This window comes from Meles meles, chromosome 4 (genome assembly GCF_922984935.1).
Source record: "Meles meles chromosome 4, mMelMel3.1 paternal haplotype, whole genome shotgun sequence".
Lineage (NCBI taxonomy): Eukaryota > Metazoa > Chordata > Mammalia > Carnivora > Mustelidae > Meles > Meles meles.
The window spans coordinates 163,983,322-164,010,580 of NC_060069.1; the positions used below are offsets into that span (position 1 = coordinate 163,983,322).

The 27,259-nt window shown below is 54.7% G+C and overlaps 1 protein-coding gene across 11 annotated transcripts in view; it reads left to right on the plus strand.

The window, feature by feature from the left end:
* The window catches only part of PCBP3 (poly(rC) binding protein 3), a 246,681-nt gene that overhangs the window by 107,548 nt on the left and 111,874 nt on the right, over positions 1–27,259 (plus strand). The window contains exon 3 of one of the 11 annotated variants that reach the window (XM_046002832.1): positions 3,801–3,885. The exons of the other annotated variants lie outside the window; for them this stretch is intronic. The gene's annotated coding sequence lies outside the window, so the exon portion shown is untranslated. The remainder of the gene's footprint in view (positions 1–3,800; positions 3,886–27,259) is intronic. 11 annotated transcript variants of the gene reach the window in all.

A 27,259-nucleotide genomic window follows, 5' to 3' on the forward strand; every position in this document is an offset into this window, starting at 1 on the left:
CGGGCCCCGCGTCGGGCTCTCTGCTCAGTGGGGAGCATGCTTCCCCACCCCCTCTGCCTGCCTCTCTGCCTACTTGTGATCTCTCTCTGTCAAATGAATAAATAAAATCTTTAAAGAAAAAAAATGGTGCTGGAATAATTGTACATTCAGATGAAAAAAAAGAAAAAAAAAGATCACCTTTCATCCATATCTCCCATTATATATGAAATTGAAGTAAATCAGAAATCCAAATCTAAAACTCAGAAGTACCGGACATCAAGAAGAAAGCATGACATACTCTCTGTGACCTTGCGTTAGGCCAAGTTGTCCTAACTACGACACACGAAGCGTCACCCCTAAGATGAGGAAATTCACAAACTGCCCTTCTGTAAATTAGATTTTAAAAGGTTCAAAATTTCCTGCTCTCCAAAAGACATGTTAAGAGAAAGGAAAGAAAAGGCATAGAGTGAGAGAAAACATTGGCAGATCTGAAGTATTCAAAATGTATGAGGAACTCCTAAAATGTCCTACTGAGGAGACAGACGACGTAATTACAAATGACCCGAAGATTTGAACGTCCACTTTACCAAAGAAAATATGTGGGTGGCATGATGGGTCATTGCCACGAGGAGTCTCACCGTGGATTTAATTTGTGTTTTCATCATGAATGTCGACGTGATGTAGTAGCAATTTCTCGGTCCTACTGTTTCCCAGCATATTCCACAGAAAGCGCGGAGTCCTGTCACTGCGCAGAGTGTCTGCACGAACGCCCTGCGGGTTGCGTGTGCATCTCGTGAGAGGCGGCGGAGGCGGCGTCGCCCATCGCACTTTGTTCCGCTGTGCGGCTGCGCCGTGTGTCCTAAAAGATGCTCACGCTGAGCTGTCATTTTGTCCTAATGGTGTTTGCTGTGCTGTTGCTGTTCGTAAATGCACTCCGCGCACAGCCCCGAGCCTCTCAAAGGCCCATAAATTGGTGAAGAAATGGTGCAGAAATAAGAACATGCCCTCCAAAGAGTGACCTCCTGGCGGGTCTCCTGCAGCCGCACCCCGGCCGGCCCCTCATCGTGTGTTGTGCAGACGCCCGCGGCGCTTACTCTCCTCGGGGTGTTACTTCTGGGTTTGTTCTTACCGTTTGCTTGACGGATTTTCCTACCTGGGAAAGTTGTTGGGTTATCTTCTGCTGGGACTGAATACATCAGAATTTTCCATGCCACTTAGCAGATCATCTTTCCCTGTGAGGCCGAAGGGCTTGGGAACAAAGCACTAGCCTGGCCAGCGCCCGCGGCTCTCGGCCTTGCCTCTTGGCGAGGTATTGCCGGACTCGCATCTCAGACAGTCTGGTGAGTGCAGACTTACGTGTGCTTTCGGTTTCAGTTTGCGTATCTTTGGTGACGAATGAGACCGAGTTCCTTTTCATGTGCTTATTGGCCGTTTGGATCTCTTCTTTGTCAAGTGCTTTCTCAGTTTTTCCCATTTTTCTATTTATATCTACCTCATTTGTAAAGAAGATATAAGGGCTGACCTCAGATGTTTCCACAGCAATTTTTGTGCTAGATAAAAGTGTAGCAAAGTATACAAAATCTCGAGGAAAGAAAGAAATTTCTCAATAACACATTTTCAAACACGTGAGGATTTAAGGAAAGCGATTCTCACCAACCCTTGCTGAAAGATGCTCGCGGTGACAGAGCCAGACTCCAGAGAGTACAATGGATTAGAGGGTAAAAGGACAGACAGAGACTGGTAGCGACCCCCAGATGCGCAGGGGACCAGGAAGTGAGGAGAGCAGCCCTGGAGTATCACGAACCTTGACAAGTTGCACCGCGGAGGGGTGACAGGGCACCATCCATGGGGATCGTGCCCTCTGAGACCAGATAACCAGTCCCTAGGGATTTAAGAACATTGCCAGGGACTGTGAGTAAGAAACTAAAAATAGCTAGATAACAGCTCTCGCGGGCGGCGGAGCAAGGCGTAAATACGGCAGCTCTGCGGCGTCTTTGGTGACTCACCAGTTCTGCTTGACGGGCAATGGCCGTGAGGGAGTCTTTGGCACACACAGAGTTCAGTAAAGAAAAAAAAAGAGCTCAGCCTCACTGAAAATGGTCCCAATTACAGTCTTACACAGCTAAACTGACAAGGGAATATTTTTACCTCTCAATTTGTCGAAGATCAAATGTTGGAATCACATCCACGCTGTCTAGAGACAGAGCACCCGCGAATTTCACGGGGTACAGTTTGCAGAGCCCTGTATGGACTAGATTTTGGTTACATTCTCATGCTGAGGTGCTTCTGAGCATGGTGATTTCACAAAAATTCCGAGCCGTATTGATGTCAAGAATAACCAGGTGTGGAAGAAAGCGTGTGCGTTTTCCTGCAACACGCACAGAGAATTTCTGGGTGAGCCCACCAAGAAATGTTAACAGTGACCGTGAGCTCAAACACAGCAGGAGGCTTGCTTTTCATTATTTGTTTGCATTTTTACTCTTTCTATTTAAATACCTGTAGCTTTGAAGAGTTAGGAAGACCACCCAAGACCAAAAAGAGTTTTGATAGTTATTATTGTTAATGAAAGTATCGCCAGGCCTATTCTAAACTCGTGGAATTTGCAAATGGCTTAGAAGTCTAAGAGCCCAAACCGTGAGTCGAGGTGAGTCGAGGTGATGCGTCCCCCACGTTGGAGATCACAACTGAGTAGGGAGCGTTCTGGCGACATTGCTGCGCCTCCACGGAAGGGACACAGAATCACAGTCATTAAAACGCTGCAAATAGCAGCGCATCCTAAATTTACCCGTACCTCTGAAGGAATTACACCCCCCGCTTCCCCCGCGACAGCGCGCAGGACCCAGAGAGGCCAGCAGATCCTCGGGTGGATTCCGGCAGAGCGGCTCTGGATTTTCCCAGTGAGAATCATTAGGCGCACCCCTGGCCACCACTTTCCCTCTCCGGGCCTGACCCACCCGCTGTCAAAACGATGATGTCACCACCTGCCTCCCAGGCTAACACAGCAGGTGTAGCAGAGAAACGCGGAAGTGCCGGGGAATAAAGTGCTTGAGGAAGTGTTGGTTTCTTGTCCTTGGAAGACTGCCTGCTTTTGTCCTCCAGCAATGGGGTTTTGGATACCAGGTTTGGCAGGTTATTTCTGGAACATTGTTCGTTAGGTATGATTAGGAAAACGACTGGCTCTTGAAGTTTCATCTGATTTTCTGGAAGTGGTTTCCTGCCGCCTGGATCCCACTGAGGAACCTCTGAGACCCAGGCCACCCCCAGCCGGTGTGGGGCTGGCGCCACTGGCCGCAGAGCCGGAGCCCCAGGGAAGACCCGCTAGGCAGGTAACGCGCGCAGGAGCGGGCCTTCTCCGTCGCTCCACTCCGTCACAGCGGACAGTGACGCTGGGCCGGGCTCGCAGCACACAGGGCACCTCAGTGTCCCCACGTTTAAGTGCGGGGCTGTGTACACCATTCCGACAGTATACCGCGAGTCAAAAGCCACACTAAACATCGAAGCTTTGACATGTAGCTCAGGGGGCGTTCACTGCAAGTAAAGGGTGAAGGTCCTTGTGTCGGCCAGAGCAGAGGTGGGAAGGGGTGGGGGGTTCCCTTGCTGGGGCCACAGTCAGGGGCACGTGACGTCTCCTCGGGGAGCAGCTCTGTGACCTACTGAATTACTGATGGACACAAACCGAATTCCAAGTGTATGAGGTGCCTGCGAACCCCACATGGAGAGTGCTACGGATTTGGGGTCGAGCAGGATTTGGGGGGCATGCCGTAATGTTGGCCTTCCTGAGTTGTCTGGTAACGTGACGCTTTTCCCTTGCTTTTTGGTAGATGATGGACAGTGTCCTCACCCGCGGGGAAGCAGGTGGGCTGGCAGGACAGGCGTCCACAGGCCGGGAGAAGGAGACGCTCCCAGGTACTCGCTCGTCTACCCCTGCTGGTGACCTGCCTGCCCGGCCCCGTCCTGTTCCAGACGATGACTCACCTGTGACCCCTGCCTCTCCTGGCCTGCTTTGCCCACCTGTGCCCTGCCTGCGCCCGACCTGAGTGCCTGTTGGTTGACCCACCTCAGCCCAGATGTTGACCCTCCCCTCTCTCACTCGGACTCGGGCCTCGTCCTCACTGCTGGTTGCTCCCTTTGCTTGACCATTTCTTCTGAGGTTCCTAACCTTGAACTGCACCCTGATTCCCCTTAACCGCCCTTGGCCGTGGGCGGACGGAGCGGGCCTCCTGACGGGGACGAGCTCCCCCGGCTCGAGTTCCCGGCCTCTCAGCCGCCGCCGGGCTTCTCCGTCTGTCCCCTTCCCCGAACAGGCTACCTTGTAGGGAGACAGCTTGTTCCTCCGGTAATGCCGTCCGCGCGCGTGGTGACTATTGCTCCTCGTCTGCGGGGAGCACGTACGCTTCCTCCGGCCACGCTCCGTTCTCTTCAGGTCGGACACAGTGACGGCAGGGAGAGGTCAGAGGGGTTAGGACGGACTCTGAATGAGGATGGGGGAGCTGAATTCTGTCAGAGTCAGCAGTCCCTCGGCGGTAGGACACATGCCCACCGTGTGCCAGGCCCCGGTCTGGACGGGGTCGGATCCGCAGCGGACACTCCCTGGGAAGCCATCACAGGTAGACAACACACCTGAGACATCGGAAGGTGACGAGCTTTGCGGATGAAGGGGAAGAGATAGCAGTTGTGAGCGAGTGCGTTTGCAAGTGTGCCGGTGCACACACGTGGTGCGGTTGAGAGTTCTCCTGTGTGCACACACGTGTGCCAGTCGGACAGCAGCGCTCGTGCACGTGTGTGATCGAGGGTTATCGCGTGTACGTGTGTGTACCCAGTTGAAGATCATTGTGTATGTGAGTACAGGTGTGCACAGTTGGGGTTATTGGTGACCAGTAGGGGCACCAGAGTTGGCCTCATTGAGAAAGTGACCCTTCGGTCAAGGCGTGAGAGCGAGTGAAGGAGGGAGGAAACAGCCTCGGGCTGGTGTGGCTGTGCCGAGCAGGGCCAGATGTTAAGATGGCTGGTCTGAGACATTGTAAGAGCCTTTGCTCTGAGTGGGCAAGGACAGACCTGAGCACAGTTAGGGTCCTGCAGGATCATTCTGGCTTCTGGGTGGAGGAGAGGGACTCAGGGGACCCAGGGTGGAAAGCCGGGGCGTGTGCGGAGGGGCTGCTGCCCGAGCCCCAGGCAGGTGGTTTCGCGGGAGGCAGTGAGGGGTGTTTGGCAGGTAGGGTCGGGGGAACTTCTGATGTGGAGGGAAGTGACAGGTGATGGGGGCTGGGCAGGGGTGACCACAAGGTGTGAGGCCAGCCTGGAAGGACAGTGAAGGCCAAAAAGGAGCTGTCCTGAGTGCTGGCTCTTGGGCAGGTTCTGGGAGCACCGTTGACATTCAGGCAACTAGTGAGCACCGAGGGGCCAGGCTAGCCTTGACCTGGGGTAGGGCAGCTGGAAGTGTGGACCCGGGCAGAAGCCATGCAGGCTGCACTCCACAAGGGAGGGCCAGGAGGGAACAGAGGATCAAGGACAGGGTCTGGGCATCCTGCTCGTGGCTGGCTGGGATGGACTGTGGGGGTTTAAGCCAAGGGACCGAGGGGACAGCCGTTTGCCACCCCTGCCTTCGACTGCCATCAGGCAGGAGGATGGGGACTCATGCAGGTCCGTGGCAGCTTGCACGTTGTTGGTGGGCAGGGGGACATATGCCACAGTGGGTGCCGATGGGCAGGGGAGAAGAGGAGCGGCAAGGGTCGTTTGGAGAGCGCTTTGGGAGAGGGGCCCAGAAGAGCTGTGTCCGGCAGCGGGAGAAGCTGGGGCTCTCTGTGCAGCCGAGCCCCCTGCAGAGCTGTGGAGGGCAGGGCGGTGGGCCTCTGGGGCAGAGGGAGGGCAGGCCAGCCTCCAGAGTTTGGAAGACGAAGGACTCAGTGAGAAAAGTCCACTGTCCCGTGAACTGCCCATGTCACTTGTGTCTGACACACAAGAGCGGATACTGCTCGTGGTTCAACTTCAGCTCCGCGCGGGAGAGTTGGGAGATCGGGCAGCATGGCCAGACCAGGGAAGAGGGGGGCGAGGATGCTGTGTGCCCTGCGTGTGGTCTGGGGTGTGAGCTGGAGCTGTCTGTGCTGTGCAGGGACTTGCGGCCGCTCTGGGACAGGCGTGGTTGCCGCAGTTACGCTTCACAGTGTTGTGGCTTTTGCCAGGGAAGGGCAAGAAAGCCAGGAGGACAGAGGAGCCACTGAGCGCGAGGAGCAGGTGCGGGTGACCATGCGGGTGGGACGCGGGAAAGGGAAGGACAGAGCCGGGAGGGAGGAGCCGGCGGCGGACACAGCAGGTGGCGTGGCTGACACTCTCCGAAGCCCGTGGCAGTTGTAAATTAGCCTCCACCAGAGTAGAACACAACCGAGAAATTTTTTAAAAATACAACTACTTTTTCAAGTTAGGGAACAATACTTGTTTCTATGGTAACTGCCAACCCTTTAACTACACGGCAAGTGTTGTGTAGTGACACGGGGTAATTACAGACAACAGGGAAATTGCAGGGTAAGTTTTAAGTAAACACAAAGCAACTGCGTGGTTAGGCTCTGCTCCCGAAAGTGAGAACGTGCTTCATCTCCGGCCCCATCTGCTCGGGAGCTCCGCCTCGGACCCCAGCGGCCTGGGCAGGGCCGCCCGTCAGCCACAGCCCGGCCTAGCTCCCGGCACTGAGGGATGGGTCCTGCTTGTCGTCCCTCCCTGTCCCCAGGCCCACTCAACCTGCACCTCGGAGGACCACTGTCCCTGCGGCCAGGCTGGGAAGCAGGGGGGGGCGCACACAGGGCTCCAGGTCAGAGCTGCTGACCTTACCTGAATCGCTGTTACATGGGTGATTCTAGACTTTGGGTAGCTGGTCGGCTGGCTATGAGAAGAAAACCCAAGTAGGGGTTTCTCTTAAAAAAAAAAAGACTGTGCAACTCAGCCCCCAGATCGTTCTTGTGCAGATCGGAACAGGATGGCTACCTGAGAGTATGTGGCTGCTGTCACCCTGTCCGGAATCCCCCAAGAGGCAGAAATTTTAAGATAACAGACACACAGAAATTCACGACATGAGATGAAACCAGGATAACCGCAGTCAGAGGGCCCGGGATTCTGCTTGATTATTCAGAGGTAGAAACGGGCGATGCTTACGGACTCAAACTTCCCCGAAGACAAGTGGAAAGGCCTGATGCGGAGAAGAGTGAGAACGCGGACACTCGCCTCAGGACCCGTGGACCCCAGGAGTTTCAGAGGAGCAGGGCCAGGCAGCCCCTCCGGCCCTGCGGCGTGTGCAGCAAGGTCAGGGAGGGGAGCACCCAACTCCCACGGCAAGTGTGTGCTCTGGGCCAGGGCAGTCCAGTGATGTGTCCCAGCCAGTCGCCAACTCCAGAGAGCGGCAGGGAGCTACTGCAGAGAACACGACAGTAGCACATGCGGCACCAGGTCCCAGCCCTTCGGCAGCAGAGGCCCACCAGACTAAACAGAGCTAGTGTCCACAGCAGGCAAATCAAGCCTGTTGAAAGTGGAACTGTGGGCATCGCCCAGAGCTGTCACGCCTCTGAGAACCAGCAGTAAAGGCGGCAAACACAGCAAAACAAGATGCACAAAGGAAGAGTTCACGGCACAAAGAGAAGACGACTCCTGAAGGAAGACATTGCTCCTTCAAAAGAAGCCACCAAAGATTTGGGAAAGTCAAAGTCAAAGTAGAACCATTGGGATGGCTCAAATCACAGAACAGACAGAAACGAAGAAAGAATGGGTGATTGGACAGATAAGCCAAGGGTTATTCCAGAACACAGACCTGAAGGAGCCAGAGCTATCCTAGAACACAGATCCTTGGGTACCAAGAGCTATTCTGAACTGCAGATCTAGAGGCCTGAGAGCTGTTCTGGAACAAAGATCCGGAGGAGCCTGAGCTGCTATGGAATGCATACTTGAAGGACCGAGCAGCGGAGTGGGAGAGCGTACGGTGAGACTGAAGTGAGTTGGAGAAGCTCCATTTTCTGTCTCCTAGAAGTCTGAGAAGGAGAGACAGAAAGCTGAGGAAGGGTAATGCGAAAAGAACACTTCTCCGAGCCCAGAATGCGTCGGACGGTAAGTGTTGAGCAGGAGAAGTGAGAAACCAGGCCACCTGGAGCCATTCGGGCCAAATTCCAGGATCCCACTAAATAGAGAACTCCCGGAAGTTGTGAGCAAGAGGAGCCAAGGTCTGGTTTTCCATTGGCATTGAGTTTCTCAGTGACCAGTTTGTAGCCTAGAATTAATTCGACCGATATCTTCAACGTACTTGGGAACAATGATCCTCAACCTGGAATTCTAGTGATAACCAGACTAGATTCAAATAGGAAGGCAGAGGAAGGGTAATTTCACGTAGGCAAGGACTCAGAGGTTACCACACTCACCCAAGACTGACAAAGTGAGAAAGAGACAACCGTCTAGAATGATGTTAATCCGGTGTGACGTGTAGCTAGCTCTAAATAATTTTTGATGCATATTGCTATGCAAATTAAATAGTTGAAAATAATCTCGTGTGTATGTAGTTATATGGTGATAAGTAGGAGAAAAGCACATGTTTCCTAAATCCTAAGCCTTTCAGGGAGCGTGCGGGCTCTGCCTGAGCCCGTGGTGACGTAAGTGGACATTGAGGCCAGCTCAGGATGTGCTGGCGGCCACCTGGCAAGCAGAGATTGGACACCTGCACGTCTCGTCACGGAAGACTCTGGAACAAAGAAAACCTGATTAAGTCACCAAAAGGTGGAATAGAGGGGGAAAAATTAGAAACAGAAGTCATAGAAGATGTGTAAGGTAAGACATTGTGTAGGGATTAGTTCAAATATATGTTAAATTTCTCTATTAAAAGGCAAAACTCAGATTGTCTTATAAAAGACAATGACAATGACTCAGGAACAGAAAACCTATGAATGGGAAGGGTACGAAGCAAATGCTAATCACCAGAAAGCAGGCCTGGCAACCTTGTTTTCAATTAGCAATAATCGCACTGCGGATAAACCCCATTGGCTACGGTACCGCCGCTGCGCAAAGCTGCAGCCTTGTGTTCAAGAAAAAGATAAAACACACTAGATGGGACAAAGATACTTCATTTTAATAAGTTTCAATCCTCTGAGAAGATATACTGGAAAACTTTTATGTATATAAATGCATAAGTATAAAATTTATGAAGGAAAAACTTCCAAGAATAAAATTTATGAAGGAAAAACTTCCCAGTGCTGGGAAACTTTAACCAAGAAGTCGAGAAGACAGAAAATGCTCACGGTTCTGAAGGATTGGAACTGCGTTTTTCACGAACTCTGTTCTCACCGCACAGTATTCCCTGCCTCCCTGCTTCCTTCCCTTCCCTGCTTTCTACACACCAGGGCCATTCCCAAGTCGACTTAGCGTGAATTTGGCTTTAAAGAAAGTCTTATTTTTCAGCAGCAGAAATCACGAAGTACAGTAAAACTGGGAAATACCCCACAAGATGAGAAGCAGAAATAACCCAGACTTCATTATGTGCCTGGAGAGTTGGGACGCTTTTAAATAAGGCATAAAGTGTTCACAAAGCACGGAAGAGGAGACGACGCCACGTGCCAACACACGAAGGGTGATGCCAGCCGGTCTCTGGAGAGGATGTCAGGAAACCAAACCGTTTCAAGTAAAGCAAGCAGCCCTGAGAGAGAATTAGCAAATAGTTGTGACCAAAGAGGAAAAGTTCGTGAAAACGAAGGTAGAGATGACAACGGTCAAATAAGAAGACTTGCTCCTGGTGCAATAAATTCTGGAAAAAGACCATGAAACAGTGAAACAGTTAGCACCTTTCAAGGGGGAAAAAGGCAAAACTTTAAAGCTGGGGCAACCAGAAAGTAGATGTCACTGCCTTTGCGGAAGGTGGTAGAACGCTCAGAGACGGCTCTTTCAACTCAGTGCAGGGAAACTAGAAAATCTAGATAGCGTGAATAATCCTCTGGAAAAACTAAGTTAATGAAAGGGCGTCAGTATGATGTGGTAAGTCAGCATATCCTGTCACTATGGAAGTGACCAAAGTGGGGCTCGGAGGTCCCAGTCACGTGCCACACACCCTAACGCATCCTAAAGGAAATTTATTTTTAAGGTCTGTAAATTGTTTTATGGCACAGAAAAAAGTCGAAGTTCCCCTAGCCACGTTATGAGATCAGCAGATGGTGCAGGTGATCTTAAAATCACCTGTTGGGGGGCGCCTGGTGGCTCAGTGGGTTAAAGCCTCTGCCTTCGGCTCAGGTCATGATCCCAGGGTCCTGGGATGGAGCCCCGCATCGGGCTCTCTGCTCAGCGGGGAGCCTGCTCCCCCCCCCCCCAATGCCTGCCTCTCTGCCTACTTGTGATCTCTGTCTGTCAAATAAATAAATAAATAACCTTAAAAAAAAAATCACCTGTGGGTAGCTCTGCCTTCTGGAGACAGCTGTGCGCTCCGTGAGTAGAATGTCAGCGGAGGAAAGCAACTGTGCGCCCGGGGTTCCCCGAGCGCCACTTGCTTGCCGAGGAGCGCGCGGCCCAGCGACCGCCCCGCCGGGTGCACCTGCTGCCTTCCACCTGGCGGGCACTTTGTTTTCCTTTTTGTTCTTACAAGTTTTCTTCCATTTTCCTCTGTTGTTTATTTAGTCTTGCGGGCCGTCTAATTTCATCTTAGTTTCTTGAAGTAATTTTTTATTCCTGAATCTTTCCCTGAGTTCTATGACCTAATTTTTGAGTTTTTCTAATTCTGACCAATTTTTCATCTCCTCCCTTGTCTTAATGTCTTTTAATCACTTTAAAGATATCAGATTATTTCTTTTGTTAGTGTGTCTGTGACGTATGTTTATTGTTAGCAAGGATGTGATTTTGTTCCTTATTTTCTTTTACCTTTAAAAACACCTGGTGTGGGATTTGACTTCACATGAAGTTCATTTTCCTGGCCTTCTGAGAAGGGAGGCATGGTTTCTAATAGCATTTCTAATTTCACAGCTCTAGAGTGCCCTCTTCTGGTACTTTTATGAAGTGTTAAAGACACAGGCTTCATAAATGAAGTGAGGGTGTGTCTGGCCGGGCCTGGGGAGAGGGTGGTCCGGAGTTAGGTGGTAGCGTTGCATCGATGTTAGATGCTCGGGTCGCGGCCATCGCACCGCGGTTCTCGAATGTCCTTGTTTTCAGGAAACGCACACTCGAGTATTCACAGCCAAGGAATGCGGTGGCTCACTGCTCCCCGACGGCACGGGTTGATAAGGAGAATGACTGGTCGACGAACAAGTGAGCGAATGAGTGAGTGAATGAGGACACGAGCAGGTGCGCCAAAGTGGGAGCAGTGAGAGCAACAGAAGGATGTGTGGACGTTCCTGGGAAAAATTTATGAAACTTCTCGAAGTTTCGAATTGATGAAAGTTTGTCAGGAAATGCAGTCAGTTCTTCACTGGAGACCGGGACGGCCCTTCTCCGGCCAGACGTCCCCCGACTCTGGCCGCAGGACAGGCTGGGCTGCGCCGGGCGGGGGTCTGCCAGTGAGCCGCGGCCCTGTGCGGCGTCCGGATGCTGGAACGGGGCTTCCTCTTGTCTTGGTTTCCCAGTACTTGCTTCCCGGTGGAAGGTCAGTGAGAACAAACGAGCGCCTGGGGATGTAGTAAAACACATGGAACCAGAGGAGCACGAGCGGCCTCCTGCAGTCATGTCAGGGTTTCTGAGCCCAGGAGGCCCGGGTCGGTGTCTGGCGGAAGGTCGGGCCGCGTGTACAGCTCCTCACAGTGACCGAGGTCACACTTCTCCACTGTCAAGTGTAAAGCCGCTTGATTCTGTGCGGTTCCCGGGGACTTCCGGCTCGCGCACCCGGAGCCAGCTGGTGGGAGCCGCGCTGACGGCTGTGTGGCTAAGAGGCCGAGGGCGAAGGGCACAGAGAGCTGGGCTCCGGCTAAGCCCGGGGCAGCGCGGGCGCCGGGCACACCGCTGCTTCCCGTTCGGAGCACTCTGCGCCCGAACAGAGCCAGTCCCTGCATGGGCCACCGCTCGTGGCCACTAAGAGCAGGACACAGGAGCTAGCCTCTGGGCCCCGAACCCAGTAGACCACATCCTGGCAGTGACCTTGGACCAGGTCCCTGGGGAGTGGAGACGCTGTCTCCTTTCGCAGACAGAGGCCCTGGCAACAGAGGAAACGTGCGGCCTGTGACGCCTGAGGGACTGTCGCCGCAGCCGGCCATAGAGGAGGCTTGTGTGCACGGTTTGTGCTCACGAGGCGCCCTGAGTCCGGCCTGGCTCGGCGACACGGGTGCTTCTGGAGATGTGCCCTTGGCGGTGGCCTTGGGTCCCCTCTGCGCCAGGCCTCTACCGCACCCACACAGCCAGCGCCTACTCTCCGCTGCCTGCCGTCCTCCCTGGCAGCCCCGCACCCGTGCAGCTGGGTGCGCCCCTGCGCCCCCCATGTGGGCGTGCCCCCAGGCCACCGCCCTGGAAGGAGTCCCTTCTTTAAGGCCACACTGGCCATCTGCCATCTGCTCTCCCCACCGTCTCCCTCTCCGGGCCCTCGGACCTGACATCTCCCCCCAGCCCCACCCGGTGTCCTTCTGGGAGATGAGGCAGCTGAACGCCCAAGCCGCCGACTAGTGACTAGCACATTCTTGTCACCACGCCCGCTCGCCCGAGTCTGGTCCTGGTGGTTCTCCCAGTCCTCCCACAGCATTGCCTTCCTTACCCCTTGTCTCTTGGTCACGCCCGCCCTGCAGGACTCTCCCCCCGGATTTGACGGCTGCCGGAGGCCTCTGGGGGACACATGCATCTGTTGACGTCCAGCCTCCTGTGACTCAGCGCTGCCCTGGGCTCACCTGGCTTCTCCGTGCCCACAGCACAGGCTGCGGTGCCCTGTCACTGGGAAGGGGTCAGGTGGCCGTGGGGAAGGGGTCAGGCCAGTCAGGGTTACAGGCAGACTCCGCATTCCACGCCCTCACGGCGTGTGCTCTCCTCTACTGGGGTCACTGGGGAGATGATCGCGTCTGGCTTCTTGCTGGTCTGGTCACTCGGATGACCCCGTCGCTCCAGAACCACACCTTTTCTCCCCCGACTCCCTGCGGCAACCACCCTTGAACCGCTCTGCTCGGAGGCTTCCTGCACGTTGCCTGCTTTTGACGTAGCTTTCTCTGGACGGATTCCGGGCACCGTGTGCCATGGAGGGCCCATCACCGCCTGCGCCTGCCGCTGGCATGGCGGGTGTTCGGCCTGTGCCCGCCGCGCAAGGTCAGAGGATGCAGCGGGGACAGCAAGACGGTGTGTGAGCACCAATGTGAAATGATCTCACGGTCAGAACGCGCCGTGTTTGCCACGCTCACGGGGCATCCCCTCTCGTGTCTCTCAGTGACGTGCGCTGAGCTGGTCCGTGGTCCTGTGGTGCAGCCTGGCCCTCGGGGAGCTCTCTGCGCTCTCCCCCTCCTTTGCCGAGGGCATCTCGTGACCCATCGTGGCCTGTCAGCTGGGTGGCTCGAGGAGGTGCTTCCTGGGGGCGCCTTCCAGCGGGGACGCAGATGCTGCTGGGCTCTCACCGCCCTCGTCCCCCTTGTGGCAGCTCCACGGTAGGGCCCTTCCAGTGCAGCCTGCGGGCTCTGGCCGGGCGCGCCGCCCCCCCGCTGGCGCTGGTGGCCGGCACCCCTCTGCCTGCTGGTCCCTGGGGGCCCAAGTGCGGTTGTCTCTGGCCAGGATGATGTTTCAAAATCTCCCATGGCCCTGATGGCTTAACCTTCCTTCGTTCACCGCTTCTTGCCTTAACACTTACGAGAGATCGCTGCAGTTGTCAGGGTCTGCGGGGACCCTGGGTAAGATGGCCAAGGGCCGAGGCCCTTGAAGTGAGGCTCAGAGGGTGGGGTGGAGTCAGCAGGGCTGGGGACCGGAGGGGCAGGGGAGGGCGTGGCTAGAGGACCTGCACTTTCTCCTGAGCCCTGGGATCTGTAAGGGCAGATCCGATCTGTGCTTCTGGAATGTTCCTCTGGCTTCAGAGGGAGGGGAGGCCTGCAGGGAGGTGGGAGCAGGAAGGGTGTGAGGATCTGAGGACCCCAGGTCAGGGCTTCTGGGGAAGTGGGTGGATGTAAGAGAACTCAGCGAGGACAGGTCTGAAGGCGCCAGGGTCAGCCCGCCACAGGGACATCAACTGTAGCTGCGCAGGGAGGAGGACTTTGCCCCATCACAGACGGAGCCCTGGCGGGATTCTGCTGCCTTTGATTAATGCTCCAGTGTTTCTCTTGAATCCCTGAGTCCTTTGTACTCTTTTCCTTGTTTTCAATAAAAAGTAAAAATTTAAATCTGCATCAGACAGAATAATAATTTGCAAACGAAAATATTTTGTTTTGAACGCTTTTGTTATGATTATTTAGCTTCTGCAAGAGCTAATCACTGAAAATCCCTTGCAGAGTCACTTCGAAAAACAGACTGATTTTTATTGTTCACCTCATACTTTGGTGACTGTACCTTCAGCCTGAGGCTCGCCTGCCTTGCTGTGTGTTCGCCGTTCCTCTGGGGCGGCTGAGGGCCTCCACGCGGGCAATGCTCACCTTCCTCTGGGTGTGGTGACTGCGAGGAGGTTTATGTATTTTGTTGCTTACACTGCTGGGCAGGCTTTTGAAATGATCTTATTTTTAATTTTGCCTATTTTAAAATTTTTGTGTATTTTGTTTTTATTTTGTTTATATTTATTTTGTTCATCTTGTGCCCCTCAGAGTAGTTTAGACCAGGACAGCAATTGTTTTTTTCTTGTTTCTTTACTTAGGGAAGAAGTGGAGTTTCTGAGGGGAAGTCTGAGGGGAGGCCTTGAGGGAATGTCATGAGGGGAGGCCTGAAGGGAGGTCATGAGGGAAAGCCATGGGCGGGGGTCATGAGGGAAGGCCATGAGGGGAGGTCATGAGGGAAAGCCCTGAGGGAGGTCATGAGGGGAAGCTCTGAGGGGAGGTGGTGAGGAGGGTCCTGAAGGGAGTGCAAGGCGAGGCCCCGAGGAGAGGTCATAAGAATAGGCCCAGAGGGAGGTCATGAGGGGAGGCCCTGAGGGAAGGCCATGAGGAGAGGTCTGAGGGAGTTTATGAGGGGAGGTCATGAGGGGAAGCCATGAGAAGAGGCCCAAGGGGAGGCCCTGAGGGAGGTCATGAGGAGAGGCCCTGAACAGAGCCATGAAGAAAAGCCTGAGCAGAGGTCATGAAGAGAGCCTTGAGGGGAGGCCATGAGGAGAGGCCTGAGGGGAAGCCTTGAGCAAACATCATGAGGGGAGGCCTAAGGGGAAGTCTGAGGGGAGACCCAAAGAGAGGTCATGAGGGAAGGCCATGAGAGGAAGCCTTGAGGGAGGTTATGAGAGGAGGCCCTGAGGGGAGGTCATGAGGAGAGGCCTGAGGAGAGGCCCTGAGGGGAGTTCATAAGGAGGGACCTAAGGAGAGGCCCAAAGGGAGGTCATGAGGGGAAGTCCTAAGGAGAGGAAGGAAGGTCGCGAGCAGAAGCCTGAGGGGAGGTCATGAGGCGAGGCCTGGGGGAAGATTGAGGGAAGGCCCAAAGGGAGATCATGAAGGGAGGTCATGAGGAAAGGTCATGAAGAGAGGTCTAAGGGGAGGTCATGAGGGGAGTCCCTCAGGCCATGAGGGGAGGTCATGAGGAGAGACCCGAGAGGAGGTCATGAGAAGCCTAAAGGGAGGCCCTGAGGGAGGTCATGAGGAGAAGCCCCAGGGGAAGACATGAAAGGAGGCCTGAGGGGAAGACATGAGAAGAGGCATGAGGGGAGGTCTTAAGGGGAGACCCTGTGGTGAGGCCCAGAGTGAGATCATGAGGGGAAGTCCTGAGGGGAGGCCATGAAGGGAGGTCATGAGAAGAGGCCTGAGGGGAGGCCCAAGGAGAAGTCTGATGGGAGGCCCTGAGGGGAGGTCAGGAAGAAGCCTGGGCTGGTTTTGTGCTGGGAGTGCAGGCGGTGAGGTGCTCTCACATCACCCTTTCCCAAGAAGTTCAGATGCAAACATGAGCTGAGGACAGGAAGCTGTGGATCTGGGAGCCACACAGCCTTGCTCTGTGTGCCTGGTTCGGAGCCGGCAATGGGGGACCTGGCCGGGACGGAGGAGAGAGTGGAGGGAACGGTGCGCAACGTAGGAGAGGATCTAAGAACCCCGGAGGCTTCCTTGTATGAGAAAGACTTTATGTAGGACTGAAGTTGTTGCTGGGGGAACAGAGAAGGTTACTGGAAGAAAGTGGAGGGGCAGGAGCAGCCAAAAGTAGGGGTCATTTCCCTAGACGGGACCTTGAGAGGACACCACGGTCAGGCTCCCCAGCCCACTGAGGTGCAGAGCTGGCCCCGCAGCGAGGTGGGGCCATCTAGTAAGGGCACCCTAGGGGCGTCAGAGCGGAAGACGGTTGCAGAGGTGACCAAGCCTGGTCTGGTGGCGTTTCGTGGTGGGGCGTGGCTGGAAGGACCGGCCCCTTCCAGCGTGCTCCTGGCCCTGTGCGCTGGGGAGCGGTCGAGGAGCTGTCGCCCGGAGCGCGTAGCACAAGGCGGCCTTTCTCCCCAGCCCAGCAGCAGTCGGCAAACCCTGGCCTTGTTTGGACCTGGGCACTATCTCCCAGGACTCCTGCTGGGAGAAATAACACAGCGAGTGCCTTCCACACGCTGTGCCCTTCCGTTCTCTTATCTCCTCTTCTTGCTCTAGAATTATCCGGGGAAAATAAGGCTGAAAATCCTTCATTTGTATATAGCACTTTGCAAATTACAGGGTACTTTCTGTAGCGCTGAAAGGTGGGTATTTTCTGTCCCTATTTAGACTGCGGAGCTGAATCTGAGAGCAGCTGAGTCATTGGGATTAGCCCAGGCCATGGAGTTGTGGGTTCTCTGAGGAGCAGCAACCCCCGCCCCCCGCCAGGGACCAGGATCACAGGCTGGGGAGTGTCCACACCCCAGGGGAATGTCCTGGTGGGGTCTGAGAGCCCCCCCCCCCCCCCCCCCCCGCCTCTGGAAGCCGCTGTGCTGCTGCAGGTGCCGCCATACCCAGGTCCGCGTCCTCCCGGGAGGTCGGCTTCATTCCACTTGCCTCGCAGAACAGGAGCTGCCCCTGCCCCAGCTCCCTCCTCCTACTGCCCCACTGATGGCCGGAGGAGGCAGGCCTGCCCACCCATCTGCCTCCGGATCTCTCTCCAGACCCCTTACCGGAGAACCCAACAAAAGTCAGGCGACGACTTGTGGGCAGAATTCCAGGATGGCTCCCCGAATTTTCACTGGTACGCAAACCTTGCTTAGCTTCTTCCTCTAAAGAGGGTGGGGCATGGGACATTGCCCGCTGGTTGTTACGTTGCCTGGCAAAGGGATTTTGTGGATGTAGTTAGGGCTTCTCATCAGTTGACTTTGAGTGAATCAGAAGGAAGCCGGTCCAGGTGGGCCTGACCTAATCACATGAGCCCTTTCAGTCTGGATCTAGAAGTTGGAGCTAGAGGAAGACCGAGATTGGAAGCACGAGAAGGTTCGAGATGGGGGAGGTTTTCGATTGTGGTCCTGCACCAGGGAGCGCAGCGGCCTCTGGGAGTTGAGAGCGGCGCCCACCCGAGGGACCTGGGATGGCACTCGTGCAGCCACGCGGATTTGCCCTGAGCCACAGCCTGAGTGAGCCTGGAAGAGCGCCCCAGCTCCAGGGCATGCAGCAGGCTGCCTCTTGCCCCTGTGAGCCTTTCTCTCTCGAGAACTGGTTTCTCTGCAGTTGACAGCTCTGCCTGCGCACTCCGCCCTGAGCCACGGTGACTCCTTCAGGCAAGAGAAGCTGTGCGCAGTGAAGCTGGGAAGTGGCATGCAGACGTGGCCCGGCACCGCACGAGCCTCTGTGGGGCTGGACGTGATGCGGACGCCCAGAGTGACGACTGCTTTGTCCTGTTGTGTTTTGTTTTGAAGGGATCAGCCGCTTGCCTCAGGGCCATTTTGCAGGTAGTCGGGATTTCTCTCCGGATGAGACGTGCCCCCTCTGCCGCGGCAGCTGACTGCACGTGCTCGCCGCCGTCCCTCGGGCTCCCACGTGCTCCTCAGCGGCGCTTGTTCCTGCAGAAAAGCCGTGTTATGACTCGTCCAGCTGTTTTCTCGAGAACTCTGGTTTGTTTCGCGTGTCGGTACTCCCGGATGAGCATCAGCGTGCGCCTTTGGGTCCGCCTCCGTTGCAGTCGCACACTGACACTGCGGGGGAGTTGCACACCCACCCGTGCAGAGAAGTGGCCGGCGGGTCTCCCTGCTCGTATTCCACCCTGCGCATTCGGTCAGACTTGGGCGTCTGCCTGGTGTAGGTCTTACGCGTTCCCTATTCAGGCCACCCTGGGTCGTTCCGGACGTCATGGAGTCGGTCTCTGATGCACGCGGCACGGACATCTCGTGGGTCTCACTTGCGCATCTTTAGCTCATGTCCTGCCGTCATAGTGAACTGTGTCCTGTTGGCCCTCGTAGCGTGGGGCGCATTCGGTAGAGAATTATATGATCACCAAAAATAACGTCCGTGCCCTTTCTTTTCAAGTATCTGCAGTTTCTAGGTACTCTAGTTCACTGACTGCATGGCCCGAATTTTTGGAATAGCATCGAACGATAGCCTTGTGTCGTGGCCGGCTCGTGTTCGCGCGTCGGCCCCCCAAGGCCGCAGGGCCGCCTCTCCCAGCCCGGAGCGGTGGGTCGCCGCTCACGCACGACTGGCTCATGTTTAAGTCAGTCCGTCTTGGCTGCTCCCGTGTTCCTTTCGGAAGCGCGCTCCTCCCGTGCGTTGTCCTACCTGCCCTGGCCCTCCCCGCCTCCGGGAATGTCCCTTCCTGACTTGACGTAGGTTCCCTTTGTTGCCGGCGTTAGGTGCTGCGGTGCCTGAAGCGCGTCGTCCTGCCTGCTCTCCCGGCTTCTCACGTGGGCACCATTGTTCCGCGGGAGACTCTCTCCCCAGATCCAATCCAGATCTGGCCACCTGGCCTCCCTCGGTGTCTCCTCTGACACCCCGCAGGCGCCTGATCCCGGGGCCTACGCCCATTCCCCCGACCCTGAGAATCACTAGTCTCTTGCCCTTTCCCGCCTGCCCTGCCTCCCCTCACCACAGCCACCAGTGGCGCAGGGTCTTCAGCGTCCTCCGAGCTCGGCCCCGGCCCCCAGAGGCTTGGCCTGCACGCAGATGGTGCAGGGAAGGCGGCCGATCGGGAAGGCCGCGAGCAGGGAAAGCCGCAGAGCCGCAGAGCCTGGCCCGTGGGCACTTGAGAAGGGCCGCCTTCCTCAGCGCCCTGAGCCAGGGGGAATCGGGAGGGCGTGGCTTCGCCGGCAGTGCTGGGCCGGCGGCGCCGAGGGCCCCTGGACACAACCCCGGGGACAGACCCGGCCTCCACCTGGGATGGCAGCCTGCAGTGACCAGGGAGCCTGACCGTGCCACATCGCGGCGACCCGCGGCCCCGCTCCTCAGAACACACAAGAGAAAGAGCAGGCGTGTGAGCGCAGGAGACGACGCGAACGGGTGCCCCTGCGGAGATTCAGAAGTGCCCGTTCACGCGGGACCGGGGCCTAACGAGACGTGGCGTGAACTGAAGAATGGGCTGTGCACGCGTCACGTGTGAACCCCCACGGCACGAGCGGGAGTGGGAGCAGCCGTGGGACCAGCGCACAATGTGCCCTTGCTGCCAGCTTCACACGACATCTGCTTACGGAGCCCTTCTCGACTGCATCTCAGGACAGGCCAGAAGACGAGAACGTGGCCGCTTGCTTTCCCGCCTGCCTTCCACGGCCGTGGCTCCGCGCGAGCTCTGCTCCCAGGCCGCACGGCCCGCACTGTCACGTGTGCATGGGCGTGTGGGCGGGCTCGCAAGTGGACGGTCCGCTTCCAGAGAGTGGGGTGACAGCCGCGGGCCTCGTCACTTGGCAGCCAGAAGTGTTGAGTGAGAGCTCCGGCGAGGAAGTTCGGCCGTCTCAGGACTTGGAGCTCCAGGGGGCGGCTCCCCAAGCTGTGTGGTCTCCTTCCCCCGGAGGACGGTCCGTAGGCACTGTCCCCCGGGCACAGCCAGCCAGCCGGGCGCTGAGCCTCAGAGGACGTGTGGCCAGTTGTTGGGGGGAACCTGCTGCCATCGGGGGACCTCCGTGCTGTCTGTCACTGGGTCGATGCCTGCGTGCTGCTGTTCGCCCTGTGTTTTTTGTTTATTTGTTTAATGTCCTCACCTCTTCCTCCCTCCTGCCATCCGTCTGCCTCCCCTTGGCTCTGTACCCCTGCCTGTGCGCCCTTTTCTCCCTCGAGACCCCGGCGCCCCAGCTAATCAGGCCTGTCGAATGGTGAGCTGTGGGACCCAGTAGGACAGCTTTGACCTCAGGTTGCTCCTCACGCTCAACCCAAACCATCCCAGACCTGCCATGTCCTGTGCAAACCTCACAGCTTGTCCCTCCTGAAGCTGCCCTGGGCCAGCTCACTCCTCACGTTTGTTGTGGCACCTTCCAGAAATGGGGCTTCTAGTGGCCTGGGGGCCAGAAACTGGGTGTAGCTGCGGCAGTGAGAGCTCCCAGCTCAGCCCGGCCCCAGGTGGCCCTGAGGAACGTGGCCCATCTTCTCTCTGTCACCCTTGCTGTCCCCTGTAGAGTCAGGCCCTTCTGGTGGCTGTCTATAGGGTCCCAAGAACTGTGTTCACCAGACTCACTCTCTGCCATTGCCCAGCCAAACCCCGTGCCACGAAAACCTGTGCTCGGGGCTTGTCCATGCTATAACCAGCCCTTACAGTGAGCTACTTAAGGCCAAGGTCCTCCCATGCTCCTGTAGTCCCTCCACCATCCCCTGTCCTAGCCCAGCAGAGGCCACGGCCACCCTGAGGAGTGCGGGCTGCACGGGGAGGCTGGCCCGTGGCCTGGGGTGGCCTGCGTGGCTGAGTGGGGCTTGGGGGAGGCTTGGGAATGACTCAGCACCCTCTCCCGAGATACCAGCTTCCAGGGGTAGTGTGGGGCCCACGCTAGGTCTTTCTGGCTCTCAGACCAACAGGTCCTGTGGTACTGTTAGTCACAAAGTCGTCACCATGGCAATTAAAGTGTCCAGACTCACAGGCTTAGGTAAAGCAGTCAGTGCTAGCTGGCCAATGGACACACATGATAAAATTATCTTTTTTTTTTTTTCTGATTCTTGATGAGGAGGGCAAAAAGATCCTGTGTCAAATTTAGGTCCTATTAGAAATAAGAGTTAGAAGAGAGAGTATCTTCCAACTTATGGAAGAAGAGAAACAAAATGTTCAGGACCTGTCTCAGTAGGGTGCTCCTGATATGAGTGAAAATATGTGTCGTATGAACCAAAACAGTAACTAAGAAAACTGAAATGACGTAAGAAAACGTAGCAAGTGAGATTAATTATATAATACTGGTGACAAATGGGAATCCTGAAACTCTCCAGTTTCAGAGCAGAGGTTCTGAGATCGATCTGGAAACTGAAACAACTCTGACGCTTCAGGACGACACACGTAAATGAAGGCTGGGCTTCTCGGATGGCGTGAGGGGACAGGCCGTCCGGAACATCACTGCGGCTGCAGAGACGCGTGCACTTCTGGGCTGAGCGCTGTCCCCCAGCCTCGCGTTGAAGCCCAAGACCCACCCCCCCAATCTCCGAGTGTGGCCCTGTTGGGAGATAGTCTTAGGTTAAGATGAGGCCAGTAGCCCCATTGTGACTTGCATCCTTCAAGAGGAAGGGATTTAGACACACGGCAGCCGTGGATGCGCAGAGGGAGGGCCATGTGATGACAAGGCAGAAGACGCCGCCAGCCCGCAGGAGCGAGGCCTCGGGAGGAGCCAGCCCTGCCCACGCCTGGACCTCGGCTGACCGCCAGGACCGGGAGGGAGGAACTCTCTGTCCTTTAAGCCCCGCAGGCTGTGCCGTTGCGCTGCAGCAGCCCAAGCGGAGACCGTAAATACGGAGGGGAGTTTGTCACCGTCTGGAAAAGCTTCATTGGACCTAGCAGTCCTGTTTCTAGGACTCTGTCTCAGAGCATCAGCGGCAAAAAATCCGAGAGGAGGTGCGCACAGGGCGCTCATGGTCGCCTTCTGTCAGCAGCAGCAGGTGGGAAGTGACCCATCTGTCCACCCGTAGGCTGGATCGGTTGCGGTGAATTCGTACCGGGGAGGCTGTGCGGCTGTGGAAAGGAGGCGGGGGTATTTCTGTATTCTGACTTAGCGGGATCTCTAGAACAGTAATAAAAAAGAAACAAGCAAGGTACCGGCGGCTTATGGTATGAAAAGGTGGATTTCTACATAGACAAATGTGTATGTACCTAACATACTCACTGGTATTTTCTAGAACGAACAATGGAAGAATACACCAGAAACTAGTTTTCTGTTACTCGTGTTACTTATATTGGAAGGAAGGAACCAAACGGGGACAGAAATGGGAAAAATTCTTTTTTTTTTTTTTTAAAGATTTTGGTTATTTATTGGACAGATAGAGATCACAAAGGCAGGGAGGCAGGCAGAGAGAGAGGGGGAAGCAGGCTCCCTGCTGAGCAGAGAGCCCGATGCGGGGCTCGATCGCAGGACTCTGGGATCATGACCCAAGCCGAAGGCAGAGGTTTAACCCACTGAGCCACCCAGGCACCCCAGGAATTCTTTTTTTTTTGTAAGATTTTATTTTTATGAGAGATAGAGCGAGAGCAGGCAGAGGAGCAGAGGGAGAGGGAGAAGCAGACTCCACGCTGAGCTTGGAGCCCCATGCTGGGCTCGATCCCAAGACCCTGAGATCATGACCTAAGCTGGAATCAAGAGTCAGTCACCTAACCATCAGAGCCACCCGGGTGCCCCAGAAATGGGAAGATTGTTATATAAATTTTATCTAATTTGACCACAGAGTCATGTAAAGATTTGGGGTAATAAACACTTAAATCAAGAAAAAAATGAGAAAGCAAGTCCTAAGTATTGAAAATATATGGAAATCAATTAGTTTATATAAATGTCAAGTTAGTGATGCAAGCAAACGGGACAGATCAGTCACGGCAAGTGGCTGTCCCCACGGCCGTGCCGCTCTGTCATACAGCTCCACAGACAACTGGTAATAATATGGCCACTCTTGCTCTCACGCTGGCCTTTCTGTCTGGGCAAGTCCTTCCGATCTGCCCCATCCTATGTCCTTTTCTGGGGTTTCCTGCGTTCCTAGCTGTTTTCGCTGTCTGTGCTCCATTTGGACCTTCTCTGTTGGCCGCCCTTCAGGGTCCCTAACCCGGGCTTCTGCTATGTCCATTGAGTTTCTTCTTTCATATTTTGGAAATTTTCAGTTTTAGGTGTGTTTTTCTTTAAATTTTCATTCTTCACTGGGGTAGTTCATGTTCATTTTGTCCCCCATGTCTCCACTTTCTGTCACTTCATTGGCACAGCCACTTTGGGGTCTCTGCTCATCCGACCGTCTGGCCCCTGCACACGCCCCCCACCTGCTGCTTTGTCCCCGGAGCCCAGGCTCCCGCTGCTGCTCTGCGGCCCGGCTGGGGGTTCTCAGCGGCAGCTGGGCGTCCTGGGGAGGGGGGAAGCACTGCAGGGCTCTCCATGGGTCCCCTGTGCTCTGGCAGGGACAGAAAGGGCAAGTGGGTCACCTGGCCCTCTCAGGGCTCAAGTTCGGTTAAGACAGATCTGTTTCCATTTTGCCTGAATCCCAGGCCGTTGCCCTCCCTCCCCGTCACCTTCGTGTGACTTCAGCAGAAAGCACGATCTGCTTATTGGCTGGGGTCTCTCCGCGCCCGCCGCCCACACTGGCTCCCCCTGCACCAGCCACGTGACCCGTGCCTCCTGGTGAGTTTCCTGGGTCCCAGCGTCTCACCTCATGCAGACACAGTGAAGGACTCGCCGAAGACAGGAGGACTATTTCACGCAGATTTTTAGGGTTCCTTCTCAGCAGCCCCTAAATACAGTCTCTGCATGCCAGCCTGGAAGACACCCTGATTCTGGAATCAGGCGCGAGCAGGGTGAATGCGGGGCTCACCTCCACTGTCCTCCTTCCTGACAGTGACAGTCCTGTGTTCGTCATCCAGCTCTCACTGTGGCTTCCCCTGGTTGTGACCCAACCCTGAGGGAACCGACCTGTGTGCATGCGGAGGGATCAGGTGAGTCGGGGACCAGACTGATGTCATCAGAAAACAAGGTTTTCAGCCTGATAGAAAAAGACATGTTTGTTGAAGATTTTTATCAAGCATGGTATGGAAAGTTCTCAAATGATTTTTCCTGCATTAATTGAAATGATCATTTTCTGCCCTTACCGTGTTAACTTGGTAAATTACTTGTTATATTTTAGAAACGTTAAACTATTCCTGGTATAAACCCTCCCTGGCCTTGATGCTTGGATTTTTTTTTTTTATTTTTTTATTTATTTATTTATTTATTTATTTTTTGCTAATATTTTTGTGAGACATTTTATACCTGTAGTCACAAGAGAGGGTTCTAATTTTCGTTTTTATCTTTGTCAGACTTAAAAATCAGAGTTGAGCTTGCCTTGGACAGTGACTTTGCAATGACTTCCTCGTGCTCTGCTTTTTGGAGGCGCGTGTGAGATTGCTGGGAATACGAATGCTGGAATTTCCCAGGGCCTGGTGCCTCTTTGATGGGAAGGCCTTTGACAACGGACTCAATCTTTTCAACACGACAGGGTTTGTACCTTCTTAGCGTTGTGGCTCCAAATTGGCCCAGTTCGTCTCAGCTGGTATATGTGTCGGCCTGAGCTTGTCCCTCATGATAATCCCACACCGTCATTTTGACACCGGGAGGATTTGTTCTGACAGCCGATCTTTCCTGTTCGTTAATCCAGATTTTTGTTTTCTTTTTCTCTTCGTCTGTGGGTTTTCCATTTGTTTACATATGTTCAGATTACTAACTTTATTTTATTTTTCTTTACTGTTTGTCTCTGTTTTCCTTGACTCCCCTGTGTGTTTATTATTTCCAGCTGTACTGGCTTCCTATCGCTGCCCTAAACTGGTACCGGCAACTTGCTGGCTGCAAAGAACACGGGTCACCGTCTCGCGGTTCTGTGGGGCAGAATCCCAGCACCGTGTCCCAGGGCTGCAGTCAGGTGGTCGTGCGCCTGCATTCCTTTCTGGAGGATCTGGGAAAACCCATTTCCTTGCTCTTCCAGTCTCCAGAGGCTTCTCATCCCGACTCATGGTCCTTTCCTCTGTTTCCCACCTTAGCACTGTCTGTCTCCAAGCCTTCCTCCCCCACCACTTTTCTCTCTGCTTCATGCTGAAAAGGTTCTCCATCTGGCAGAATACACATGGTCAGTGTGCCCCCACCCAGAGAACCCCAGTGGCCTTCCCCATCTCCTGACTGACCTTTGTCATGTCTACAGAGCCCTTTGCCCTGCCGGGCCACATGTCCACAGGCACCAGGGACCAGGGTGGGGGTATTCTGCCTGCCGCATCTGCCTTCTACTTAATTTAGACTTAATTTGCACTACTTTTTCTAGATTCTTAAGGTCGGAGTTTATATCACTGATTCTGTAGACTTTTCTCTTCTCTTACTATGACGTACTTCTCTCTAAGCTCCGGCTGTGGCTGCCCCTCACAGACTCTGACAGGTGGTTTTCTCATTGGTTAATTACCAAAATATTTCTGACTTCTCTTAGAATTTTTTCCTTTGACCTGTAAGTTTTGTAGAATGTGTTCATTTTCAGATATTTGGAGAGTTTGGGATATGTTTTTGTTACTGATTTTAGTTTAGTTCTGTTGTGGCCACAGATACACCCGGTGTGACTTCAGTCTTCCCACATTATTGGAGCTGCCTACGGGCTGCCATACTGTCCTACGCAGCCTTTTCCGCTTGGCTTCTGTCACTCACTGATACGTGTTCAAGGCCCTCTGTGTCTTCTCACGGCGTGACAGCTCATTTCTTTCTAGCGCTGCATATTCTCCCCTTTCTCTGGACGGACCATAGGATTTACTTTGTAACACGTACTCTAGCACGGCTCGTGGGGAAAGTTCTAGGAGCAGCCACAAAACAGTAGTTGTATACACCCTGATCATAGTCTCTCCGTACTATTTTATTCTATCGAAAGGGTCTGGGTGCCAGAGAGTGACATTTTGAACAGGAAAAGGAACAGGTACTACCTGGGTCCCTGCTGTGAGAGACGGCAGACTCCTAACAATCCCTGAGTCCAAACATATCTGAGGATCGAGAGCAGCGAGAAGTCTTCTTGTCTGGAGTCAGTGGGATGAATCGACTTTGTATCGATCGTCAGCACTCAGCAGTGAGAAACCCAGCCTGCGCCCGTCCTTTCCTCCGGAGACTGCATGGCAGACCGTGTGTCCAACCGTGGATGAGCTGAAGGTCTTACCTATAGAAGCTCATTGTCACGGAGAGAAGTACGGAAGAAGAAGGTCACCGTTTTGGGGTCCCTGAGGACACACAGGATCTATTCGTTGATCAGTGCCTGCTGCCGTACCAGCTCAAGAGCTTCACCAGGACATTCGCGACGGAGGCGGTGATAGCACTCAGCATCATGCGCGGAAGGTGGGACAGTCCGCGGTCCGCTCTGCCTTGTGGTCGGACACTGCGGGAAGTCCCCAGCATCAGCCGGGAGGGAGGGATGGAGCCCGTGGCCCAAGCAAACGTCTAGAGCTGGCTGCCCGTTTCCAGAGTTCAAGGCTAGAGGACATGCCAGAATATCACGAGCAGGCAGTCGGCCAGATGCAGAATTTGGAAGGTTCTAGGACAGATGACTTGTGGGTTCAACAGATAAAATGCATGTAGAAAGAGAGGGCAGTTACAGAATAATCTGTAAAAGGCATTTTGTAAAGGCATTTTGTAAAGTTTATTTGGATTATGGTTAAACAGAGCAATTGTAAAAAGACACCTTTGAGGCGACTGGAAATTTGAATGGCGTCTGGGTGACAAGAAAAATTAAAGGATTTTTCTTGATTTTGTTATATGAGAATTGCATGGTGGTTACGAAAACTGTTTCTAGATTAAATGTATACTGAAACGGCCCTCAGCGCAGTGGGCAGCGCGTCAGTCTCATAAATGCATACTGAAGAACTTACTGATAAAATAGCACGATATCTAAATCTCATGGCGCACCGACTGGCCCCTTGGTTCGGGTCTGGTCTTTGCCTTCAGTGTGGGCCAGGCTGAAGGGGTGGCACCGTGCCTCTGTCCTGCAGGGGATGGGGACTCAGGGCGCGCTGCCTGGGCAGGAACGCTTGGGGCCTGTGTGCTCTGCCCAGTAAGGCCCCGCTGTCCCCAACAAGTCACACCTCCCAGGTGGCAGGTGCGGGAGGGCGCCCTACTACCTGGGGTCCTGCCCTGCCCTGTGTTATTCCGTGGACAGCTGGAGGGCGCAGGGGGGAGTGGTCCAGACGTCGCAGGTAT